Source organism: Microcebus murinus, chromosome 27 (assembly GCF_040939455.1).
Source record: "Microcebus murinus isolate Inina chromosome 27, M.murinus_Inina_mat1.0, whole genome shotgun sequence".
Taxonomy (NCBI): domain Eukaryota; kingdom Metazoa; phylum Chordata; class Mammalia; order Primates; family Cheirogaleidae; genus Microcebus; species Microcebus murinus.
The window spans coordinates 15,617,673-15,643,727 of NC_134130.1; the positions used below are offsets into that span (position 1 = coordinate 15,617,673).

At 37.6% G+C, this 26,055-nt stretch overlaps 1 protein-coding gene and 1 long non-coding RNA gene across 2 annotated transcripts in view; one reads left to right on the forward strand and one right to left on the reverse strand.

The window, feature by feature from the left end:
• Window positions 1-26,055, forward strand: part of COL25A1 (collagen type XXV alpha 1 chain) — a 393,583-nt gene that overhangs the window by 56,479 nt on the left and 311,049 nt on the right. The window lies entirely within an intron of this gene.
• On the reverse strand, window positions 5,326-10,417 carry LOC105872320 (uncharacterized). Its single transcript, XR_001154522.3, has 3 exons — window positions 10,331-10,417; window positions 9,762-9,881; window positions 5,326-5,407 (listed from the first exon to the last, which is right to left on the reverse strand). It is a non-coding gene; the product is annotated as an uncharacterized LOC105872320 (long non-coding RNA).

Genomic DNA, 26,055 nt, shown 5'->3' on the forward strand with positions numbered 1-26,055 from the left:
AAAACATTGCTTAATCCAAAGTCATGAAAAATTTCTCCTATGTTTTCTTCTAAGTGTTTTATAGTTTTAGCTTTTACATTTAGATCTATGTGCCATTTTGAATTAATTTTCATATATGGTATAAGGTAGGGATTCAAAATAAGTATTTTTTTGCTTGTGGATATTTAGTCACCCCAGCATCATTTGTTAAGAAGACTTTTTCCCTATCAAATGGTCTTGGCACCTTGTCAAAAATTAGTTGACTATAAATGTAAGTCCAGTATTCTTTTAACAATTTGGTTAATCTAATTTGTTCCAGTTAAATGGAAAACTGATTTTTCTTAAGGATGTTTTATAATAAATTCTGTTTTTAAAACATTTAAATGTCTCAGCTAAAACTAATTTTCTTTAATTCCCATCAGATAATATAGTATTAATATATTACTCAATTAACTTTATTTAGATGTTAACTATTGCATTCAGGGGCAAAATATTAATCTGAAGGAAGTGTTTTTTTGGCTAGCAAAAGAAAGAATTTGAATTACAAATCAGTTATGTTTCCAGTTCTTTAATTCATTTGTGGTAAACTAACTTAAAATTTCTACAAGTATCATGCATATTCATTTAAAGTAGTATAGTTTTTTTTTTTTTTTTTTTTGAGACAGAGTCTCACTTTGTTGCCCAGGCTAGTGTGAGTGCCGTGAAGTCAGCCTAGCTCACAGCAACCTCAAACTCCTGGGCTTGAGCGATCCTTCTGCCTCAGCCTCCCGAGTAGCTGGGACTACAGGCATGAGCCACCATGCCCGGCTAATTTTTTTTATATATATATCAGTTGGCCAATTAATTTCTTTCTATTTATAGTAGAGACGGGGTCTCGCTCTTGCTCAGGCTGGTTTTGAACTCCTGACCTTGAGCAATCCGCCCGCCTCGGCCTCCCAAGAGCTAGGATTACAGGCATGAGCCACCGCGCCCGGCAGTAGTATAGTTTTTGTTAGTTTGAATTCTTGGATTCTTTTTTCTTTACTTGTAATCTTTTTGTCTAGTGCACTTTTTTTGCAGAATATCTAATTTACCTAGATTATACTTTAACCTCACTCTAGAAGTCCCATGCTTTATAAATTGAAAAACTAGCATAGAGGGATAAAATATTTGCTTGTATAGGTCAGAAATTAAGATTTTGAATTCTGTCAAAAATGCAAAAGGAAGAACAAACAATTCTCCCTAACAAACAGCTATAACAGTAGAACTCCTAAATTATACTAATGTTAAGATAAAAACCAACAAATATTTTTATTAGCCCCAAAAGATAAATATTATATAACTAAAGGGACATGGAATAATTCCAGTATTAACAATACTTGTGAGGGATTGGAAGGACTTTCATATCTCTCACAGGGAAAATTTACCATAAAATCCATTATAATTTCTGCTGTGGTCTGAAGGTTTGTGTGCCCCCCAAATTTGTATGTTGAAACCTAATCACCAATATGATGATATGAGAAGGTGAAGCCTTTTGAAAGGTGATTAGGTCACCTTTTGAAAGGTGACTAGGATTGGTGCCCCTATAAAACAGGCCTGAGGGAGCTCATTCGCTTCTTCTACCTTGGCAGAACACAGCAACAGGCACTATCTAGGAATCAAGAAATGGGCTCTCACCAGATATGGAGTCTTCTGCCACTTTGGTCTTTGTATTTCACAGCCTCCATAACTGTAGGAAATAAATTTCTGTTGTTTGTAAATTACTCAGTGTATGGCATTTTGGTATAGCAGCCCAAATGGACTAAGATGATTTCCAAAAGAGAAGTAAAACTTACATAAAGAAACTCCTCCATTGCTCTTTTTGTAAACCCCAACACACTTGAATCCCAGATTTACTGTTATTCCCCAGAGCTTCATTTTTGCAAGGCATTGCCTTATCTCCATTCAGCACAGGCTGTGAAACAAGCTACATCTGTTTGATTGCCTCAGTTGCAAACATTTTGCCATCACCTTTGTAGTCTCCCACCGTTTCCACCTCTGTCTTTTAGGCTTACCAAGATCATAGCATTGATTACAGCCTCTAACTTAACCTCTAATACATTCATGTCATGACATACTTGTGCCATTGGCGAAAGAAATTCCCTTCAGGTATTCAGATTTTAAGCAAATTTGGAAAAAGTGAAAAATGAAATGTGAAAGCAATTTCATTTTTTTCCTATTAGGGGCATCAGCAACAAATCTAAATAAGATTTACACACTCTCCCTTCCCCTGTTGTTAACAATGTTGTGGAACTAGCAGATTATATTGGAGTTTATTTAAATGATTAAAATTTATTTCTCCCAACACCTTCAATGGATTTACAGAGGCTGATGATAAAAGAATACTCAAGGACCTCATCAGCTAGAGCTAAATGGGCCCAGAAACATGGTTCTCTAATTTTTCTTTGCAACCTTGATTTTTTTCTTCCTGAGCTCATATTAATTATCTCTTCTATCTGCACAATAGGTCTGGTTATGGCTAAAGGACCAGCTTGAACCTATGTCCAGTTCATGTTTGTACCTCACTACAGATAGTAGGGATATTTCTGAAAGCTGTAAATTAACTTTTTGTACATAGAATAATTTAAATACATTAGTGGAGTTCACCACTCAGAGATTACCACTATAAAATGAATCATCTTTTATCTGATTTATCTGTTTGAGAATATATTTTAGCTTTTCTTAATTGAAAGCAAGGACTGACTGTTATTATTAGCTAGTTTGAGGAAATAATATTTGAATGCATTAGGCAGGGAAAGGCTTTTTAATGATTTAATTAAGAATAATTTTAATTAAATATAAAATACTCCCAGAGTTAGGTATCTTGTCTTCAAAAAATTAATAGTAGCAAAGTAGGGAAAGTAATAGAATTATAAAAGTAACAAATTAGATGTCTGCCATCTGATGGAAAATAATTAGCTCACTGATCAGAGGTTGAACTTTAGTGTCAGATCTTTCTATTTCTTGTTAGTAACCCTAAATAAAGCATTTGTTAGGTAAATATTTGCAGTACAAATTAGAAAAAAATGAGAGTAAGTTACTAAACTAAGAAATATCACTGGTTTTTAATAATCTACTCTGTTGCTATAGGAATTTCCTTTTTAAAACTCCCAGTACATATTTTATTTATTTGTTGTTTTATTATCAGCTTTGTTTGAATATAGCAGCAAATGTTTTTCAGTAGGCAGAGTCTGTCTTTAGTATCTTCTGTTTTTGAGATGCTTCCCTTAACATACCCTTCCTTTATTATACCCAGTTGTAACAAAGTACCATAAACTGTGGCTTAAGTTTATTCTCTTACAATTCTTGAAGCCAGAAGTCAGAAATCAAGATGTTGGCAGGACCACACTCCCTCAGAAGCCTCCATGGGTGGATCCATCCTTGCCCCTTCCAGTTTATGGTAGTCCCGGGCATTTAGTGGCTTGTGGCAGTGTAACTCCAGTCTCTGCCTCTGCCTTTACATGCCCATCTTCTGTCTGTGTGTGAGTCTCTTCTTATGACAGCAGGTCATATTGGATTAGTATGACCTTATCTTAGTTTGATTATATCTGCAAAGGCCATTTCCAAATAAGGTCACATTCCCAAGTACCAGGGGTTAGAACTTAAACATATCTTTTTGGGGGGACACAATTCAACCCATAATACCCATGTATTATCTTTCATTTCCTAAGCTCTTCTTCCATGGCAGCCACCAAGTTTCTTCTTTTCTGTTATTTTTGGATCTTGTTCATCCATCCATCCATCCATCCAACAAATAAAATGAACATATGCTGTGTGCCAGGCATTGTCCTTGGCAATAGGAACATAGGATGGAATGAAATAAAATCCCTGACCCTCTTGTGCTTACATTCTATTAGGAGTTGACAGACAATCAAGACATTAAATACATAGAACATCTTTGATAATAGTTGGCACAAATATAAATACAGTAGGGAACGAAGATTAAGGATTAGAGAGATACAGGGTTAGTGAGGCATGACGTGTGTGGGAGCTACATTTCAGACTGATAGTCAGTGCCAGGTAGCTTCCCTGCTACACAAATCTATCTGAACCTGTTGCCAGGAACCAAATGTGTTGACTCACCTATGTAACATATTGAATAAGTCTTTCTAGAAGTAAATCCTTAAATCAGAGGAGTGGTGCCAATACAGATTTTGATTTTAGAAGGTAGAAACGATGGCTTTGATGAGGGGCTCCAGCTCTATTCATCCTACTGATATGTGCCAAGTGCTTGCTGCATTCCAGGAGCTGGGCTAGGGCAGAGGATACAACGGTTGGTAAGGAAAAGGTGGCCTCTGCTCTCATGGAACTTTCTCTCAATCGTGATATAATATGGAAACCATTCTTGGATAACAAAGAACCAGCAGCTAATTGGCATATGGGGAGGGGTCAATCCAGATCTGATGTCATTTATATCTTCCTGATCTCTAGTCAAAAGAATTGAATATAATCTCATTAGTTGTCTAAAAGACATATCCTACATGCTCCTATCTTACATACTAAAGGTCTTGTATCAAAACTATAGGGAGATAAGAAGATTTTTAGTGTAAGTTTTAATGGCTGACCTCAATAGACTATATTGTTTTTCTTGGGTTTAGTATGTACTAGGATTATTTTTACAGAGATACTGTGGTGGAAAATATTATGGTGATCTGCGTAGCCCAGATGTGAATCATGAAAGCTGATATAAACTAGATTTTATTTGATGATTTGTTTATTGACTTTTAGAATATGGAATAAAAAGAAATCATGTACTTTCATTTAGGAAAACAAATCTTCCTTTTTTAGGTGGACGAATCAAAGTTTGCTGAGTAGCTAACCTAACAAATGACCTAAGTTGTTACCCTGATTTCCTGTAGACTGTGTATATCTGCCAGCTATTGTTTTACTAAGATGAATGAATCTCTGCCAAAGGATTTAAAAGCTCTTTAAGAACTAGAAAATTCCTTAGTGTACAGAAATAAAATTTGCTGAGCTAAATGTTCATCAAAAGGTAATGTATCAAGCTAAAGGAAGAATTGCCAGACACACAAGCAGATTGTACATTTAGATTTTCTTGTATATCATGTTAAATCAAAAATTATGGAATACATCTGTTACTAGCCTGAGCACCAGACTAAACCAGAATGGAAGCTGTCAAGAGCTCTGTCACTAGGGCTGTGCCTGCCACGGTGAGATCAGAAGATAGCCACGACACTCACTGGCACTTCAGAAGGCTCCATTCTGCTCTCTGCAACATCCCCAGTTCTGATGCTTTCCGCTTCCCTGAACGGAGGATAGATGGTTCCTGGCTTCTCTTCTGTTGTGTGTTTTATCTCACATGATGCTTTTTCGCTGCTTGGTCCTTATCCAACACATAACTTGTTTTATAGATTTTTTAAAATGTCCAGAGCCTTTCAAAGTCCTGTTGCTAAAAGTTAAAATACATACATTTTAACCATTGTAAAACTACTGTTTATTAGCTTTTTTAACAAAGTCGATAATCTAGGACTTTTCTTAGTCTTATTGGTCTTATACACAAACAATATAAATTGATTTGGTGACTACTCCCAGTTCCCTATAGAGCACATATATGAAATATTAATTATAAAGTCAGGGTATAATACTGTCTATACTTCCTCTAGAATTTTTTGGTTCACTACAATGGAATCTCAGTTTAATGCTGTTGCATGAAACAACCTGACTGATATTATGACATTTTCTATATGCTTTTCTATTACTTTGTGTATGTGTGTGCTTGGGGTTAGGGTGGTTAAAATGGATCATTTATGAGGCCAAGGGCACAGATTTAGTCTCTGTGAGAAGTTTTATTCTCTTTCATAATCACACACCATACTGTACTTTTAAGCACAAATCATTAATTTCACCAATATTTGTCATTGATTACAGAAAGAATTCAGGCAAAGGGCCAAGGGTGGATTGAAGCTCATCTGTCATGACTATGGGACAATACCTTCTAATATGTGACAGTAGGGCTCTTTCAGGGATGAAGGCTATCATGTGGGGACACTATTTTTTCTATCCGTGTAATAGAATGTAATGTTATAGCAGAGTTCTGTTGCATTACTTGTCAAAATATGATGGTTATTTCTCATGTTAGATGAAGCTCATTATCCTTAATTTATTGGGCTACAAAGGCAGTATTAAAGTAAGTTTACAATTTGGACAGCTAAGATTAGGGCATTGTACTGCTTACCTATTATTGTGTAATAAGCCACCCTAAAACTTAGTGGTTTCAAATAGCAACAGTCGTTTCATTTGCTCACAAAACTGCAGCACAGGCAGGGCTTGTCTTTGTTTCACGTAGAGTGAAGTGGGATAGCTCAGGTGGGGGCTTCAGGATTCATTTCTAAGATGACTCACTCACATAGCTGGCCAAGTGGTGCTAACCATTGACTGGAAGTTTAAATGTTAAATGTTGTTGTTGTGATTGTCTATTGACCATATTATATGACTTACAATTTGTTTTGATGCTTATACTAGTGGGAGCCTTTTGCCTCTTAAAGTGATTTTTTTGAGGCTTCTCTCCTTTATGTTGCACCCTCCCTCTTCCCCTTTCCAAAATTGGTTCATTGCAGTGCTATAATAAAATTAATATCTAATAGGATCATATATTATATTTAAATATTTATTTTTGAGAGTGTTTTCATTGGGAGCATAGTGTTAGTAAAGAGTGAGAACATCACATACTCTTTCCAGTGAGATAGATACATTGTATAGAAATGCTCATAGTTTGTAAGGATAATGGTTATGTTTTATTTACCAAAGGTTGTTAAAAGAAAGCAAAGAAAATGTATGAATGTTATTGCCAATAATATTTTCAATTTTATTTTATGGATCTTGTAAATATTTTCCCCCAAAGATGCTAAAATGTACTGTCAAATATGTGGAAAGAAATAGAGCTTACTGGTTAATCTTTTCTGCTTTATTTGACATTTAAATGATGCTTATATTTTTATTGAGAAAATGCTTATTAATTTGGATAAAATTTTATCACTGAAGGAGTTCACTGGGTTATCCAGTCAAATATGAATATACTAGGAGCTTTCATTTTTTTTCTGGCATAATCTATCAGCTGTTTGATACAATAAAAATGAAGTCTTTACCATTCAGTATTGTTATATGATTAGCTTCACCTGCTTTTGGAAACAGAAATAGATACTAGATTATTCTGAGTATTTATGGAGCAGCATTCATCCTTTATTTTGGGGCCATCCTTTGTGCATCCTTTGTGAGAACTCTCACGTAAGCTATTAGATTTACTTGAAAATACTAATTAAAGTTGTCTTGCTTTAACAGCATATCTAGTAGAAGAGAACCTGTAAAAGAAATACCCCTAAATAGCATTCTCAATCACATAAATAGAAGAAGTAGTCAATGAATACAACTACCAGTGCAATAATAAAACATTTTGTTTAATTAACTAATGTTTAATATATACTCCCTATTTTCTCAGCACAGTGCTAAGAGCAGGAAGTAAATAAGTATGAGAAATAGCCTGTATTATGTTTCTCTGTGTAAACTAGAATAGAGAAAATGGACTGAGAAATGATCCTTTTCAGGGTACCTGTATTCCATGTGTGATGGTTCTGTCATGTGCTGTTGCTTTCTCCAGTTTGGTATTAAGAATATTCAATTTGGTAAGATGTAGGAAAGGTATGTGGACTCATGAGTATATGTGCCTCCTTCTCTCCAAATTAAAAAAAAATATATGTTATCACCTTCATTCATAATATGACTCTTTATAGTGTCTTCAATAAAGTTAATAGTCTTTTTATAAAACAGTATATTAGAATTTTTTAAAAATCTGAAAATTGCTATGTGATTAACTTTTGAGAAAAATTCCTGTTTTTAAACTACCTGAATGAGATCTAAAAATGTACATTTTTAAATTGACTAATATTTTTCATTCTTGGAAAAAATTTCCCTGTAGGGGTCTCCAAGTTTTGCTGGGCAGAGTGAGATGGAGGCTGCATCCTCAGGGTATGGAGCAGTGTCTGCTAAAAAAAAAACAACCCTCCGTATGTTTGTTGAATGAATGAATGTAGATGACAAGAACATAGCATGGCAAGCTATTTTATTATTTTTGGAGTACTGGGCTGTGTAAGAGTTAGTTGGTGATGGAACCCGTTCCTTCAGTCAAGGTGGTTCTGCATGGACTGATGGATGGTAAAATGCAAGACTCACTTCAGAGTTGCTATTTATATTTTAGCTGTTCCTGTGATATGGTTGTCATATTATTGCATGTTATACCCATTAGCAGAGGGCACACAGAATGGGTGTATATATTTATCTCTTTTTTTTAGTGCTCTGTTAAGCTGTAGGATAACCTAGTTTTATGACCACTAGGAAAAGTGTTGATTACATTGGGTCTGCTTTAGAAAGACTAGAAAGACCTTTCAATGATTTTGGGAAAAGTTTAAGAATGTCTTGGCAATAGTTGTCATAGTATCACATTGAAAAACAATTCTTTAATAGAGCATGCCCTGATACAGATATTGCTAACACTGTATAGGTAGGATTGACCTGCAAAACATAACCCTAGGTGTCTATTTGGATGAATTATAAATTAAACGTTCACTTTATTTTGTTTCTGACTTTTCCACATCCTTAATATTCTTTAGTGAGCAATAACAAATATGGTTCATAGTCACTAAGTTGTGAAAGGAATTAGCACGAGTTTTGAATTATGGGGCAATGTGTAGTGCTTATTTCAAAACAATAGTTAATATGTTATTTCTGTTTTATTTGACATTATCAAAACAGATAAGCAGCTGTTTTCTCACTAACATTTGCTCAAGGAAAAACCACACACTAGAAAATTAACATTTTGGGAAATTTCAATGAAAAGTGACGTTCAACACCTGAGCTATATCTCAAGTATTATGTCAGTGATAGAAGCCTCAGGGACAAGCTGTCAGGAATGAGAGTAGAACTGTACTGAGGACCTTGCATGATCCTCTTGCAATTCACTCAGGCTCTGATATTCCTTTACATCACTGTAACTATATGCTCCAGGAAGACTGCCAAGATGTCAAAGCTCCCCCCTCCCCTGCCTTGCAGTCCCCACAGCTAATTGATGATCTGATATGGGAGGCTTTGACTCAGCCGTATCACATATACACACAGTGAGGTACAGAGGCAACTGGCACACTCCTTGCTGATTTCTTTGTTTGGCGATTTCCTAAAGCAGCGTGGGGCAGGCAGAGACACTTGGCGCTCCACCTAACAGCAAAGAAGTCTATTAGTTCACCCCAGCGTGAGGGTAAATAGGATATTAACCAGGGTCACTAAAGTGTTGCTGTAATTTATGGGTTGAATTGATAAAATTCTGGCCTTTTTTTTTTTTTGCAAATATAAATTTTTATTTCTAAATTCTCTGCTGAAATTGGGTACCTAAAACAGATTTTTGTATGTGACTAAGGAATGTCAACTCAAAGAACCTCATTTTGTTGAGTTTGAGGCCCAGTTCATCTGATTGGAGGGGTCCTCTGGGTTGCTGGTGTATTGTAGCAGACAGTAGACATGGGGGAGTTGTCAGATTGCCACTAGGCCTTTCCTTCCCCACTTATCCTCTGGTTCTTGCTAAATCTGCTTTGCATTTGAAGTTGATTGAAATGGTTCTCATTGTTAACCTGTCAGCCGAAAGCCCTGTGATTTAGGGAGCTTTCTGTTCATTTCAGTTGGTGCAAGAAATTGAAGTAAAAAGTCTGGATCCTTTTAGAGCACTGGCAATGACCAGACAGAGCAGCATCTGGACTTACCCCCAATTAATGGAAAAGTGTTGTCAGGTGCAAGAGATGAAATTCTTGTCAGAAAGCTGGTCCTTTGGTGCCAGAAGTTTGTTGTGGGTAATGACCTCTGGGGGGCTGTTCAGAAAATCCCTGGAAAACATTATAAAGAATTATACCATCTTGGATTTAGGTGGATTTATTCTTCCTAAGAGCACAAAATGTTTTCATATTTAGGTTATTGCATTTATCTTCATAACATCAGCATGAAATAGTTTGTGGCAGGTATAATTATCCCCTTGTATGCAGAGAGAGGATGGGGTTCCAGGGCAAACCCGAGAGCCACAGAATGTTTGTGTTTGTGGTGTTTTTCTTTCCAAATAGATAAAAATGTATTTTATAAATATCTGAACCTATCTTTATTACATGAGAAAACTATTTATCATGGGTAAATTGGGTACAGTGGAAGGTTATTAACCATTTTGTACCATAAGATGACTTTAGGGAAAAGCTATAAATTACTATTAAATCCTAAATATTAAGTGTATTTTTGGTGAATTGGAAGGACTTTGAATGAAGAGGAATTTGTTTTGAAAAATTACTTAAAATAATCTTGTTCTTGGTACCCGGAAACTGGAAATTTCACTTGCCCAGAAGTATGAAGCAGAAGCAGAAGCTATTTTCCTGGGCAGAGGCTGCCTGACTTGAGTACTGTGGTCCTGGAATCTAGCGGTTGGACCGAATGTAAAGCATTGTTATGTCACAGCAGAGACACTGTGAAGAAAAATGATGTAAAATTATAGAAAGTGAATTGGACTCTTTAGAAAAAAGGTATTTGATAAATTAAGCCTGTTCTCAAAAGTCTCTGAATTATAGTTGAGGAAAGTGTTAGGTGAAACTTTATTAGACAGGATGCAGGTTTTCTGAGGCAACAGAGAATCTAAAATTACAATAACCATCAAGATAGAAGTTTATATTCTCTCTTGTAAGTCTAGTAAGTGACTAGGGTGGCCAGGCAGCTTGACAGTATCAGTAACCCAGGATCCTTCTGTTTTCTATATTCAATCTGAAACTTTCATTTTATACTCTAAGACGACTGTTCTTATTTTCTAATCAGTGGGGACAGTGAGAAAGGCAGTGGAAAATCTGCTCTTTGGAGGGCACAAACTGGAAATCTTACATATCAGTCTTTCTACAATCCATTGGCCAAAATCCAGCCCATCCAATCCATGTGGCTGTGGGACTCTGGCTTCTGGAAAGGCTGGGAAATAGTCTTTAGACAGGTAGCCATACGCCCAGCTAAAATGTGAAGGCCTAATTACGAAAGCAAGAATTCTATTGAAAAAACATCATTTTCTAGCACAGAAACACATTGTAGCAGATATTTAATTTATTTTAAGATCTACCAAGTCTATAATTGTCTTGGAGCTAAGCATTATCCAACATGGTTTTTGGATAATATTGCTGATGAAGGCATGTTCTCTGATAGATTTTCCTAATTCAGTGGAGACTCGTGATATAGCTGAATCATTAGGCTAATGAATTATATATTTCTTATATTATAAGGGCAAATATAGGTTCACCACTTTTTGTCAGGCCCCTTCATATTTTGTATTAGAGCTATCATATTATGATAAAGAACTTTCTTAAATACACACACACATTAAAATAGTAAAGTTTGGAGGAGGAAGCATTAAGAATTTACTTATTTATTCTGTAACACAAAATCAAATTTGTTAATCATGGTGGAATCAGAACCACCATTACAAAAGATCTGAAAAAGACCTTAAGGAATACTTACACACAGAGAAATAAGGACCAAAGTAGACTGAGGAGACATATGTTAGGGGACAGCCCAAATGATATGATATCAGAAATAAAAGAAAGAATTTTAAGGATCCGGGATGGTAATCAGCATTGACTGAAAGAAAATGGAAAAGATGATAAAAAAGCAAAGGGCCATGGATTTGACAATTAAAAGTTCATTGATAGAATTTTTTAAATCAGAGTTTAAGGAATGGACACCAGAATGCATAAGGTAAAACAGAAGTGGAGGTGGTCACTGTGGACCATTCTCAGTGTTGGCAGTGAAAAGGAGAAGTTAGCGTGCAGGCATGGCGAGACTGAAGGGAGGGTCTCACCAGCAGTGAGGCTTGAGCATGTCTGACTGCCGTGTAAAAGGAACCACTGGAGAAGGACACTGACAGCGTAAGCTGGAAAATGAAAATAGATAGGAGGAGTTACCATTCAGTATATTACTACCTCCAAATAAGGCAACAATTGTGTGATTGGTTACTGAATGATTTAGCTGCCTTTTAGAAAACTTATCTTAATATGTAAAGTTGTATATCAGTAATTTAGGCTAGGTTGTTTGCAATAATCCACAGTCCCCAAATGTCAACCTCTTAAAATAACAAAGGTGTATTTTTTGCTGATGCTCCATATACATTATATAATGGGTCAGCTGCAGGGTTTGCTTCAGCATATTCTTTCTCTAGGACCCAAGTTAATAGAGCAGCCTTGTTTCTGAGCATTTCCAGTCACCTGGCAGAGAACAAGAGTCATGGTAAATTACATACTGGAATTAAATCTTCCGATCCCAAATGACTTTCAGTCACTTTAACTCACATTGGTCAGCTCAAATCACATGACCATGCTGGCTTCCCAGGGGTGGGAAGCACAATCCTAACACATGCCAGGAAGGAGAACTAACCAGAGTGTTTGTGAACATCCTTCATGGCTACCATAAGCATGTACTTATTTGTGTTACTGTACTGATTTATAGTTATCAAAATATTTGTATTCATGTCTATAAAAAGTTAGGCATTAATCTTCAGGAAAATAATCCCAGTTCATAACTTTACTTCTAAGGGAAAATAAGATTAAATATATCTCATTTCCATTATAATGCCATTTTCAGAAATGTTATTCCAGTTATACCAGAAGTCCAGATTGTGTTGGTAGAAATGTGAAAGGAATACATTGGATTTTACCAATATCACTTTAATAAAATTTGTTAAATAAAATTATTAAACATTTTTCTTAGAACTAGTTGACTAAAGACTCTTTACGTTCTTTAAAAATTCTGGATAATTCTTTTAAAAATGTCAAGTGCTATATAAAAGAGGGAAATAGAAGGTGAAGGTCTGAACTTGGCTACATTGATCACATTCTCAGGTTAACTGCTCAGCTCCCTTTAATGTACACTCCCAGTTTAGAATATTCCCTGTTATCCCAACAGGGTACATTTTCTTATTTAAATTCAGTCCCCCAGTAGCAATTTATAAATGCTGTACAGGGAAGTGTTTAGTGTTTAGAGCAAGAGCTGTTCTTTGTTATCCTAGTTTCAAGTACCAGACTAATCTCATGAATCTAACAGATTTTTCACAAATGCACATATTAGAAGTCTTCAGGGAAGCATCCCAGACATTTGTGGTATTATTAAGGATTTAAATTGTAAACCATTTTAAGTGTGGGCATGACAGGAGTAGTAATTTTATGGATTGTGAAACATTTTTCGTATCACCTTTGAAACGGATTTATCTGTAACATTTTGCTGTGTCTGTGAAAAAGTGAGGCTCAGTGCTAGCGCAGAATGCAATCAGGTTGTTATTACTGTTGTGTGACATCTATTTCCTTGATGTCCTCTACAGACTTTTCAAGAGTCTCTCTGTAGGATTTGATTGTGCTATGAGTTTTACCTGGTTATCAGTGAATTTAAGAGAGTAAAAGGAGTCTTTCTCTACAGTTCTAATAAAGTTCCTTTGTAACACTTAAAAGGAGTTGAAATCTGATGTCAGGAAGCCTATCAGAGAGATAAAATGGAGTGTGTTTTGAACATTTGTTTTCTCTTGATTAGATGCATAGTGTTAATAGGTATACATCAGTGTTGTGTATGTATGAATAGGTAGTGCCTGATGTGGTTAATAAAGTAGAACTAAGAAAAAAGATGAGTTATTTCTGAAGGGGGCCCTCCTGGCTGGTGTTGTGTTGGATTAACAAGTCTACAAAAGAAGTAAGCATTGACCATAGCCCCACACTCATCTTTGAAGCAACCAGAGTAAGATAAAATGGAAAAGGGTAAAAGTAAAAGCAAACAGTTGATATAAAAGTACAAGGAAAAATTGTTTTTAAGATATGTATAATCTCAGAAAAAATCTTACTGTTATTAAGAAGCATAGTTTATTTAAAATAGATTTTTGTTAATGAGAAAATGTATTGGATGAATGTTACATTGACAATATGTTAAAGTTTCATGTGTATTTTGAATAATCTTAGTTTACGCTAATGTGGCATTCCACTGATACTTGTTAATTATTTAATTTCGTGGAATGTAACAATATTTTGACAGGATGAATAACTTACTCATCTGTTGAATCAGTCACTTTCAATCTGTAATAGGACTCTGCATATTGCCAGGTATTAAGTCTTAGAAATTAGTAGTTGATTTCAAAGACTCTGGATTAAGGTGTTGGCCTGGTATGTTAAGTGAAATAATGGTTTAGAAACAGCCTCTATAATGTTAGTGTTATAAAAATAAGATATAAGCTTTTGAATTTATGTTTCTCAATGAGTGCTTCCAAATTTTTAAAAGATTGTCCTGTGACTTTAAATATTGAATATTTAAATTAAAAAAATTAATATTTAAATATTTAAGTTCAATTTAATATTGAACATACAGTTTGATAAATAGGTGTTGGTGGAATATATATCTAGTTAACAGATTTTAAATGGACCATGAGTAACAAGACATAGCAATACTGTTTATCTAAAAGTCTTTGCATTTTAGCATTACATGATAATTATATTAAAGACTAGCCTCTCTAAAGTGATTCTGGCACTTTTCAGTATTTGTGCATTGATAATAAAAATGTCTTAGCATTTGACTGATTTTCTGTGTTGCTCAGGAGCATTGTATAATAGCTTTCTTATTTTATTTATTTTTTTTTGAGACAGAGTCTCACTTTGTTGCCCAGGCTAGAGTGAGTGCCGTGGCATCAGCCTAGCTCACAGCAACCTCAAACTCCTGGGCTGAAGTGATTCTGCTGCCTCAGCCTCCCGAGTAGCTGGGACTACAGGCATGCACCACCATGCCCAGCTAATTTTTTCTATATATATTAGTTGGCCAATTAATTTCTTTCTATTTATAGTAGAGACGGGGTCTCGCTCTTGCTCAGGCTGGTTTCGAACTCCTGACCTTGAGCAATCTGCCCGCCTCAGCCTCCCAGAGAGCTAGGATTACAGGCGTGAGCCACCTCGCCCGGCCATATCTTTCTTATTAAATCCACTACAGAGGTAGTAGTTTGGGTATGGAAGATAGGTAAGATAAAGTATAGTCATCTGTTCTTACTTCTACATGCACAGAAGAATACTTTGAAGATGGCTTCACTTTGAAGCTATGAGCTGCATTAAGTTTTTATAAATAGTAGACTTCATATTTCTGAAGATGAATGAAAAATAAAGACCAAGTAGAGAGTGCTGTTATGTTCATTGAATGGAATCCTGGTAGTGATGCAGTTGAGTATACTTGATTTGTATATTTACAGCTATATTACAGTAAATGCATTTAACATATACAAGATAAATGTACATATGTTTGCAGATATTTATACATATATACATTTATACATACATATATACACAGTCACATACATATATTACAATGCATGTGATATTTTTATATTTCTTCTTTTATTCATCACAAACTATGAAAGAAATTTTCTTATTTTTGTTTCGATAGCAAACTTTAAATAGGCATCCAAACTGTCTATATATCTTTAAATGTTATTTTGGACTTAAAGAGGAAAAGAAGGCTATCTGATTGCATTTCCTTTCAAGACCATGCTGGTGATTTGCCAGAGGTCCCATCTCGCTGTGTGGAGTTACATTACCTTTATCTGGCTGATCCCAGGTACCTGTGTGCAATGCACAGTGAGCATCTTTGAGTTAGACACGAGCATGAGTCCAAACCTGTTAAACTACGAAAGATACAACGTTTACTCCTCAGTGGATTACTTCCTTCACTTCTTTTGCTAGTTCAGAGGCAGGACAGAGGGTAACACAGGACTCTGTAAATATGAAATTAAAAAGAGTAGCTGGAAGTCCTTATGCTGGGAGCCAAGTATACTATACCACATTCACTTCCTTCATAGAATTCAGGAAAATTAAAAACATATGAGTTGACTTGTTGAGTTGATTTTTTTTTTCTGTACACTATTCTTGTTATGGATTTGTTTTTGGAATCAAACAGTCTGAGTGTTTCTAGGTAGATGCATGTGGGTTTGAAAACATCACAGCATGTGGAACCCAGTAAAACACAAATTTTGTTTTCCTTGGCTTCTGTATGTCATGATCTATGCAATATGATAGTCTGAGGAACAGTAAATTTTAGCAAGCTCTTAGGGCTGAGTCATGGACTTCACTTTGGTGAGTCTGGTAGTGAGAAGTGGACTGATATTCAACTTGGTTGTTCCATTTGTACATTTTTTTTTTTTTTGAGACGATTTTCTCATTATGTTGCTCAGGCTGGTCTCAAACTCCTGGGCTCAAGTGATCCTCCCATCTTAGCCTCCCAAAGTGCTAGGATTACAGGTGCGAGCTACCACACTTGGCTGGATTTTAGCTTTTTATGTTGTTTAGACTATAACTTCTAATGTCCAGGCACATCCTACTACATTTTTTTTTTTACTTCATGTAAAGTGTCTATTCAGTTCTAACAGATGAACAGAGCATTAGGATCTGTTAAGATTAATATATGTAAAGTTGCATTGGTCAGTTATTGCTATACTAATGCAATAGCAATATCTTAATGATATAAAACAAAAATCATTTATTAAGCTAATGTGTCTGTGGGTCAGCTGGAGTCAGCAGATCTAGACTGGGCTCATTTAGGGCAACTGGCTGGGGCTGCTCTGCTCCACATCTCTCTCTCATCCTCCTCCTGGGACCAGTGGGCCAAGCCTGGCATGTTCTTATGGCAGTGGTAGATGTGTAAAAATGCAAGCCAAGCACACATGTGCGTACCAATGTTTTGATGGAGGAGTGTCACATTACACCTATAATGTTTTGTTGGCCAGAGCATATCACATGGATAAACCGAAAGTCAAGGAGCAAAGAAATAGTCTCATTTTCTTTTTTTAAAATTTCAGCATATTATGGGGTACAAATGTTGTGGATGTGGAGAGATAGGGACACTTATACACTGCTGATGGGACTGCAAACTACTGCAACCTCTGTGGAAAGTAAACTGTAGATACCTCATTTTCTTTACTAGGAGGAATTGCAAAGTCACAGAGTACGTGGATACTGGGAGTGGTGAAGAATTAGGGCCATTAACACAATCTACCATGAGGGTTATTATTTATATTCTGTTCTCTTTTGATGAGAACAGAGCATATAATGGAATGGACTGATAGACTCAAGTGGTTTACAAAGTAACTCATCCCAATCTATTGCTTGATTGAGCATATACTTCCCTGATTATATGTCTTTCTCCTCCTCTCAGTCCCTCTCTATGCTCCATGGGTAAGGACAACATCTGCTTTATTCATCATGTTATTTCCAGGGTCTAAAATAGTTCTCAGCATGGAAGCTCATCAGATATTTTTAAAGTGAATTATTGAACTTTATCTAAAGCTAGACTTCTCTCAAAATCAATTAGTAACAGGCTAACTGATTTGTAAACTTTTCCGGATCACTTATGATACATGTGACACTATGATTAACACTGTATAGGATATGACATTGTAAAAGGAATAACCTCTGACTTGAAAGAAAGGAGGTAAGATATACATGCAAATATTCATTTTTCTAGGTTAAGTATGAAATGTCTGATTTCCTTAAGTACTAAGCTTGACAGTTGATATCTCTGACATTTCACTTTGATACTTCTTGTTTTATATTTATAGTGAAGGTACATCCTCAGTCTTTCAAATGCACGTTTTGGCTTGTGATTGTCTTTCAAATTTTTTCTAGAGCAATTTTTGTGAAATCATGGAAAAGTAAAAAATGTGTGCTATTTTCGAATATGAGTTCCATCGTGGAACCAATGAAGACCAGACAGCTCAAAATATCGACGAAAGATGTGGCTAATGAATGCACAGTACATTGATGGTTTGAAAATTTCCATTCTGATGATTTTAATCTTGAAAATGAGCCACATGGGCAACCTGAGACAAAGGTGGATAATGATGAGCTGAAAGCTGTAGTGGAAGTGAATCCATCTCAACCTATGCATGAAATAGCAGCAAGGTTTGATGTTACTATTCCGACTATATTGGACCATTTGAAACAAACTGTCAAGGCAAAGAAGCTGAATAGATGGGTTCTGCATGAATTAAATGAGTGTCAGAGAGAAATTGTCTTGAAGTTTGCCTTTCTTTGCTGTCATGACACAAAGGTGAACCATTTCTACACTGTATTGTTATAGGTGATGAAAAATGGGTTCTTTTTGACAATCAAAAGAGTCACAGAGAGTCATAAGACCAAAATCTTAACTTAAGTGCGAAGTCTCAAGTGCCTTGAGACTTTGGTCTTATGACTTGCTGTTTGGGGTACAGCAGGGCTGGTTCTGCAATGCCTGAGTAAGACCCAGGGGGAAGACATCTGACCCCAGTTTTTGGCAATGTGTTGTATTTAGTGCCTCTTGGGCCTCAACTGTGACTGCTAATCAGGGGCAACAGGGGACTCCCCCTCAGCATCCTGTTACCCTGGGAGGTAACCAAAGGCACTGACGTATTATGGGTCTTTGGCGAAATCCGTACAACAAGAGAAGATGAGGTGATGATTAAATTATGTCTATATTTTGCTGCCATAAAACTTGACTTACTTCTGTGATCAATGACCACTTGTTTCCCTCAATCTCTGTGTCTTCCTTTTGCCTGCAGGATTTGTTCCCTCACATGTGTCCTCACATCTGTGTTCTCATTCTTCGTTATCTTCTTGAACAGCCTTGTCTATTCCTGTGGCCTCAACTTCCACCTCTGTCAGGATGACTCCAAAATTTAGCACATTCCTGAACAATTTTGCCACATCGCCAATTACTTAATTTACATCATTACATGGATGTCTTGTCAGAACTCCAACTTAACATTTTTCATATTGAATTATCATTTTTTCTCAAACAAGCTTCTTCTAGTTTCCTAAATTTCAACTATTCCTTATACTTCCAGGTTGCCTGAATGCATATCTTGTTAACTTTTAGTCCTCATCTTTCTCCCTCTAGTTCTTGCCCATTGCTCTGAATTACTTTCCCCAAATCTCTCACATCTGTCCATTCCGGTATCACACACTGTCCATTCCTGCCCTTATGAGTTTGCAGGGGCTGCCATAACGAAATATTACATAACAATAGGAGCTCATTTTCTCATGATTCTGGAGGCTGGAAGTCCAAGGTTAAGGTGTCAGTAGGGTTGGTTTCTTCTGACACTTCTTTCTTTGCTGTGTAGCCGGCTATCCTCCATCTTTGTCTTCACACGGTCTTCCTTCTGCCTGTGTCTGTGTCCAAATTCCTTTTTCTTATAAGAATATCATTCCAATTGAATCAGGGCCTACCCTAATGACATCATTTTAACTTAATTATGTTTTAAAGACGCTATCTCCCAAAACAGTGACATTCTGAAGTACTGGGGGTTAGAACTTCAACATGTGAGTTTTTAGGGGGCACAACTCAGCCTATAATACTGCCCATTCTCACTTTAATCAACTTACTGCTCTTTGCCTAGACTGTTGCAGTCTCTCCCCCTCCAACCCCCTAGATTCTTTGCCTTTTTTTCTTCTACCACTTTATTATACATGATCACTGGGTTAATCTCTTTAAAGCAAAGATCTTTTTTTTTTTTCTTTTATTTCATCATATTATGGAGGTACAAATATTGTTAGGGTTACAAATTGCCCCTGCCCCCACCCTCCCCCCGATATGTCCAGTCCCCTGGTGGTGTGCATCACACACGTTATGGAAGCATACATCCCTTTCCTCCTCCCCACTCCCGCCTGCCCACCACCTGCTAAAACGTGTTTTTTTTTAACATTTTGTTACATTGTATATCTTTGCCTCTCCCTAAGAAGGGTTAGAGTTATGCCCCCCCCTCCAAAATGCTCATCCAATCCCTAAGATTGGGTCCCCCACACACACACACCGAATCTCTGGTGAGCATTGCCACCATTTGAAAACTGAAGTTTAAATCAGTCAGTACCAATTCCAAGTCTTGTGTCACCTCACTTTGGATAACGGGCTTAAGCTTAATCCAGGATAGCATAAATGGTGCTAGCTCACTGTCATTTCTTAGGATTGAGTAATATTCCATTGTGAGCATATACCACATTTTAATTATCCACTCATGAATTGATGGGCACTTGGGTTGTTTCCATGACCGTGCAATAGTGAATTGTGCTGCTATAAACATTCGAGTGCAGATGTCTTTATAATAGAATGTCTTATGCTCTTTTGGGTAGATGCCTAACAATGCTATTGCAGGGTCAAATGGTATTTTTATTTCTAGCTGTTTGAGGTATCGCCAAATTCTTTTCTACAAAGGTTGCACTAATTTGCAGTCCCACCAGCAGTGTAGGACTGTTCCTGTCTCTCCACATCCTCGCCAGCATTTGTTGTTTTGGGATTTCTTGATATAGGCCATTCTTACTGGGGTTAGGTGGTATCTCATTGTGGTTTTGATTTGCATTTCTCTAATAATTAGAGAAGTTGAGCATTTCTTTATATGTTTGCATGCCATTATTCTGTCTTCTTTGGAGAAGTTTCTTTTCATTTCCGTTGCCCATTTCTTGATGGGATTGATTTTTTCTTGTTAATTTTTTAAAGTTCTAGATAGATTCTTGTTATTAGGCCTTTATCAGAGGTGTAGAGAGCAAATATTTTCTCCCACTCTGTGGGTTGTCTATTTGCTCTACTGATGGTTTCCTTGGCTGTGCAGAACTTTTTAATTTGATCAGATCCCATTTGTTTATTTTTGATGCTGTGATGATTGCCTTGGGGGTCTTCCTCAAAAATTCTTTGCCTAGGCCAATGTCTGATAGGGTTTTCCCAACATCTTCTTCTAGGATTCTTAAGGTTTCATGTCTTAAGTTTAAGTCTTATCCATCTTGAGTGAATTTTTGTGAGAGGTGAGAGGTAGAGATCCTGATTTGCTCTTCTGGATGTAGCTAACCAGTTTTCCCAGCACCATTTATTGAAGAGAGATTCTTTTCCCCAATGTATATTTTTGTCAGCTTTATCAAAGATTAGATTGCCGTATACTGATGGTTTCATCTCTGATATCTCAGATCTATTCCAGATATCTATGCTTCTGTTCTTGTGCCAGTACCAAGATGATTTAACTTTTATTTTATTAACTTCATAGTACAGCTTGAAGTCAGGAAGACTGATGCCTCCCAGTTTGTTCTTTTTATTTAAGATTGCTTTGGCTATATGAGGTTTTTTCTGGTTCCATACGAAGTGAAGAATTATTTTTTCTAGATCTGTAAAGAATGCTGATGGTATTTTCATGGGGATTGCATTTATTCTGTAGATCACTTTAGGTAATATTGACATTTTAACTATATTGATTCTACCAATCCATGAACAAGGTAGATTTTTCCATCTGTTTAAATCTTCTGCAATTTCTTTTTTTAGTGTTTCGTAGTTCTTCTTGTATAAATATTTTATATCTTTTGTTAAGAATACTCCTAGATATTTAATTTGCTTTGGGGCTATAGTAAAGGGTATTGCATTTTTGATTTGAGTTTCTGTTTGATGGTTCTTGGCATACATGAATACTTCTGATTTGCGTATATTGATTTTATAACCTGAAACTTTACCAAATTTGGTTATCAAGTCTAGGAGTCTCTTGGAAGAGTCCATGGGGTTTTCTAGGTATAATATATCATTGGTGAAGAGCAAGAGTTTGATTTCATCTGCCCCCACTTGAATGCCCTTAATACTCCTCTCCTGTTTAATTGCTATCGCTAGGACTTCGAGCACTATGTTAAATAGGAGAGGAGATAGTGGGCACCCCTGTCTACTTCCGGATTGAAGGGGGAAAGATTTCAATTTTTCTCCATTTAGAATGATATTAGCAGTGGGTTTGTCATAGATGGATTTGATAAGTTTAAGATATGAGCCATCTATGCCTATTTTGTTAAGAGTTTTTATCATAAAGGTGTGTTGGACCTTTATTTCTCCCTCATAGATGAAGCTTAATTTTGCCAGATAAAGAATTCTAGGTTGGGCTTTGTTCTGTTTTAGAAGATTAAGGATAGGTACCCAATCCCTCCTGGCTTGTAAGGTTTCAGATGAGAAGTCTGCTGTTAGTCTGATAGGCTTACCTTTATAGATCATTTGCTGCTTTCGTCTCGCTGCTTGGAGAATTGTTTCTTTCACGTTTACTTTGGTCAGCCTAAAAACCACGTGGCGAGGTGATTGCGTTTTCACATTGAGTCTCCCCGGAGTTCTGTGTGCTTCTTGTATTTGGATGTCAAGATTTTTGGCCAGGCCTGGCATATTTTCCTCCAGTATTCCGTGAAATAAGTTTTCCAGCCCTTGTGAATGCTCATCTTCCCCTCCCGGAATCCCAATCAGTCTGATATTTGGTTTTTTAACATAATCCCACATTTCCTGTAAACTTTGGTCTTGTTTCTGGTTTCTGTGTTCCCTTTCTTCCTCTGATTTGTTTAGAGCATAGGCAGAATCTTCAAGTTCTGAGATTCTTTCTTCTGCATGGTCCATCCTGTTCTTTAGGCTTTCCACTGAATTATGAAGATCCTTGATTGTTTCCTTCATTGCCAGAATTTCTGTTTGGTTTTTCTTGATGGTCTCAATTTCTTTGGAGAATCTTTCATTCATTTCTTGTATTGTTCTTGTGGTTTCTCTATGTTGTGATTCTATTTTCTCTTCAATTCCATTCAGTTTTGTAGCAATCCATATTCGGAAATCTTCCTCTCTCAGTTTACTCATGCCATGTAAATTGGTGTCAGATGATGGAAAATGAGTATTTTGCTTTGGAGGTGACTTTTCTCTCTGGTCCTTCATGTTTCCTATAAACTTTTGCTGGTTCTTTCTCATCTGGATGCTTTATTGAGGATCGGAGATGCAGGGAATGGATTATGAGCTAAGATCAGCGGTGCTTGAGCTTCCAGGGACCACTGAGAATCTCTACTGAGGGGTAGTGACTATCCTTTTTCCGTGTGTCACCAGTGGAGCTTTAGCCACTGCAGACCCCTGGGGTGGATCCACGGAGGATGGCGCTAGCCCTCTCTTAAGCCTCTTCCCCGGCAGAGCTCAAGCAGCTGGAGTCTGTAGACTAGTTCCACTGAGGGATGAAAACTTTCTGTGCCCCGGTGGCAGTTCTTGGGCCTCTGGAGACCCTTGGTGAGGGTCCATGGAGGATGGCTCTCTTCCCCTCCTTCTGCCCCTTCACTGGCAGAGCTCAAGTAGCTAGGGTCTGTGGGCAAGTTTCGCCAAGGAGTGAAAATTATCCACACGTCTCCATCCCTGGCAGCAGGGCTTAGACCACTGGAGATCCCTGGGGAGGGACTGCAGAGGATGGCTCTCGCCCCCGGCTCTGTCCCTTCACTGGCAGAGCTCAAGCGGCTGGGGCCGCAGACAAGTTCTGCTGAGGATTGAAAACTATCGGCGTGTCCCTGCAGTGGTGGGGGTTGGGCCGCTGGATGCCCTTGGGAGGGTCTGCAGAGAATGGCTCTCACTCTGCCTTCTGTCCCTTTACTGGCAGAGCTCAAGTGGCTGGGAACCACGGACAGGTTCTCTGGAGGGGCAAAAACTATCTGTGAGTCTCTGCGTCGTAGGGGCGTGGGGCGTTGGAGACCCCTGTGGAGGGTCCGCAGAGGATGGCTGTTACCCCACCTTCTGTCCCTTCACCGGGAGAAATCAAGGGGCTGGGAACCACGGACAAGTTGCGCTGAGGGGCGAAAACTCTCAGCGCATCCCGGCAGAGGCGGGGCTTGGGTTGCTGAGGAACTCTGGGGAGGGTCTGCAGAGGATGGCTCTCACCCTGCCTTCTGTCCCTTCACCGGTAAAGCTCAGGTGGCTGGGAACCATGGACAAGTTCCTCGGAGGGGCAAAACTATCTGTATATCCTCGCGATGGCGGGGCGTGGGTTGCTGGAGACCCCTGGGGAGGGTCCATGGAGGATGGCTCTCACCCCGCCCTCTGTCGCTTCACTGGCAGAGCTCAAGGGACTGGGAGCCGTGGACAAGTTCCGCCGAGGGGCGAAAACCAAAAGATCTTTTTTCATTTGTGACACCTTACTCACTCTTAGCTTGACATATATGGTCGTCCACCATGGGGCTACTTCTGCCTTTCCAGGTTTGGCTGCTGTTTCTCCTCCCCATATCCTCTGTTCTAGCCACACTAAATCACTGCTGTGCCCCAGGCAGATTCTGTATTCCCTTGGCTGTCCCTCTGTTTCTAATCCTGCCTGCTCTTCAAGACTCAGCTCAAATGGCTACTTAGCTCATGAAGATCTCTCTGACACTCCTTGTTGGAATTATTAATAATTCCCCTCTGACCACTACTCTTGTTGCACTGAATTTTATTTCTCTTGGAGAAGTTGCCACAGTCTTCTTCAATTATGGTAATTTAGATGACTCTTATCTCTGGTACCAGTGAGTCAAGTCCTTTAGCATAGAGATTGAATCTGTGTTTCCCACAGTGAGTTCATATGCTTGGTAAAATAGAAACTCACATTTATGGGGTACTTAAGTGCCTCTCCTGTGATATCCTACTTAGAGATTCAATCATTTGTGATACAGTTTTTTAAAAGCAGGCAATTGCTGCAGGTATAAGTGCTTCTCACAGTTCTTCTCACTGTCAGCATTCGATAGAGGATTTAAACTATAATCCCCATTTTTTGGACAGTAAATATTGGGTCTATTAACCCAAAATGTATGGCGGCTCGTCAGGCTGAATGCGGTCCTTATGGAAAACAGGAGAGCCCTCGGAGCCCGAGGTGGCTGGCTGGAGGGAGAGGCTGTCAGGGAACGTGGCTGAATATGGCAGACCACTAAGCCCTCAGTCTTTTTGAGCAGCTGCTGAGCTCTCTGTGTTTCATGGGTCCCTTTCTTGTGGGTGACAAGTACCAAATATCTATGGCACGCAAGAGAATGAAAAGGAGAGTTTGGGGTTCGTGGCCCCAGCTGCTTGAATTTGTCACCCTGGTCAAACAGCACAGATTCTCTCCTGCCTTTTGCATTGTCCTTCTTGGTTTCCCATAAGAATGTGTTTTTCTCAACCTGTTGGGTAAATGCATAATTTATTTCATCACTGAATTTACTGTTAAACATATTGTTTTGCTAATGTGTGGAACCAATGTTAACAAAACCAAGAAGCATGGTTTGTGGCTTATTTAAAATCCTGCTTTCTGTGTAGTATTTTAGCAGGCTGTCTGCTTTGGGATAGTGATCTGGGGTGTGTGTTAGCAATCTTGCAGGAAAATGCTCAAGCAGTTTGCCAACTTCCCTTAAAAGTAACACTACTATAGAGCAGAAGGCTGATAGGCTTTATGCCACAGTTCTAAAATAATTTCAGAACTCATAAATTAAGGCCATTCTCAAAGTCTTATTTTGGATCATCGCTTTGCTGCCTTATGTGAAACGGCAGATGAAAAGATGCCACTCTGCAGCTCTAAATGTCAGATTTGATGAGTGTGCCCAAGTTTATTAATTAGCTTTAAAATCTACAGGCTTATATAAAAAGAAGAGAGAGGAACTATGAGACAGTGATGAAATTGTAAGGTTTAGAATATTTAGCCTGTCCTGTATAACTGATCAATTCTTATTATATCCATCCACTCCCTATTCTCTTAAAGAAGAAATTGAATCAGCTGCAGGTAAACTCAGTGATGAAATAAATTATGCATTTGCCCAATCCATCCATCCATCCATCCTTCCTTCCTTCCTTCCTTCCTTCCTTCCTTCCTTCCTTCCTTCCTTCCTTCCTTCCTTCCTCTGAATGTTTAGTAAATATTTTCTTTATTCTTGTGATTAAAATATTTGTCAGTGTTTTCTTGGCATTGATCTTTTTCTATAGATTTTGCCTGAAATGTGGTAAGCCCATTCCATTCGTTTATTCACGAGTTTTTTCACTCTAGGAAAGCTTTTCTTTGATTATGTCTTCTATTATTGTTTTTATTCCAATTACTTTGAACTAAATACCACAATAATAGGCCAGCTCTGCATTCTTTGGTCTACAAATGTCTTCTTTTCTCACTTTTTTTCCATCTGCTTATTCTGTGTTTTTAAAGAATATATCATACTTTTCTTTCATATCACTGATAGTATTTTCTAGAGCACACATTTTGCTCTTTATTGCTTCTATGCT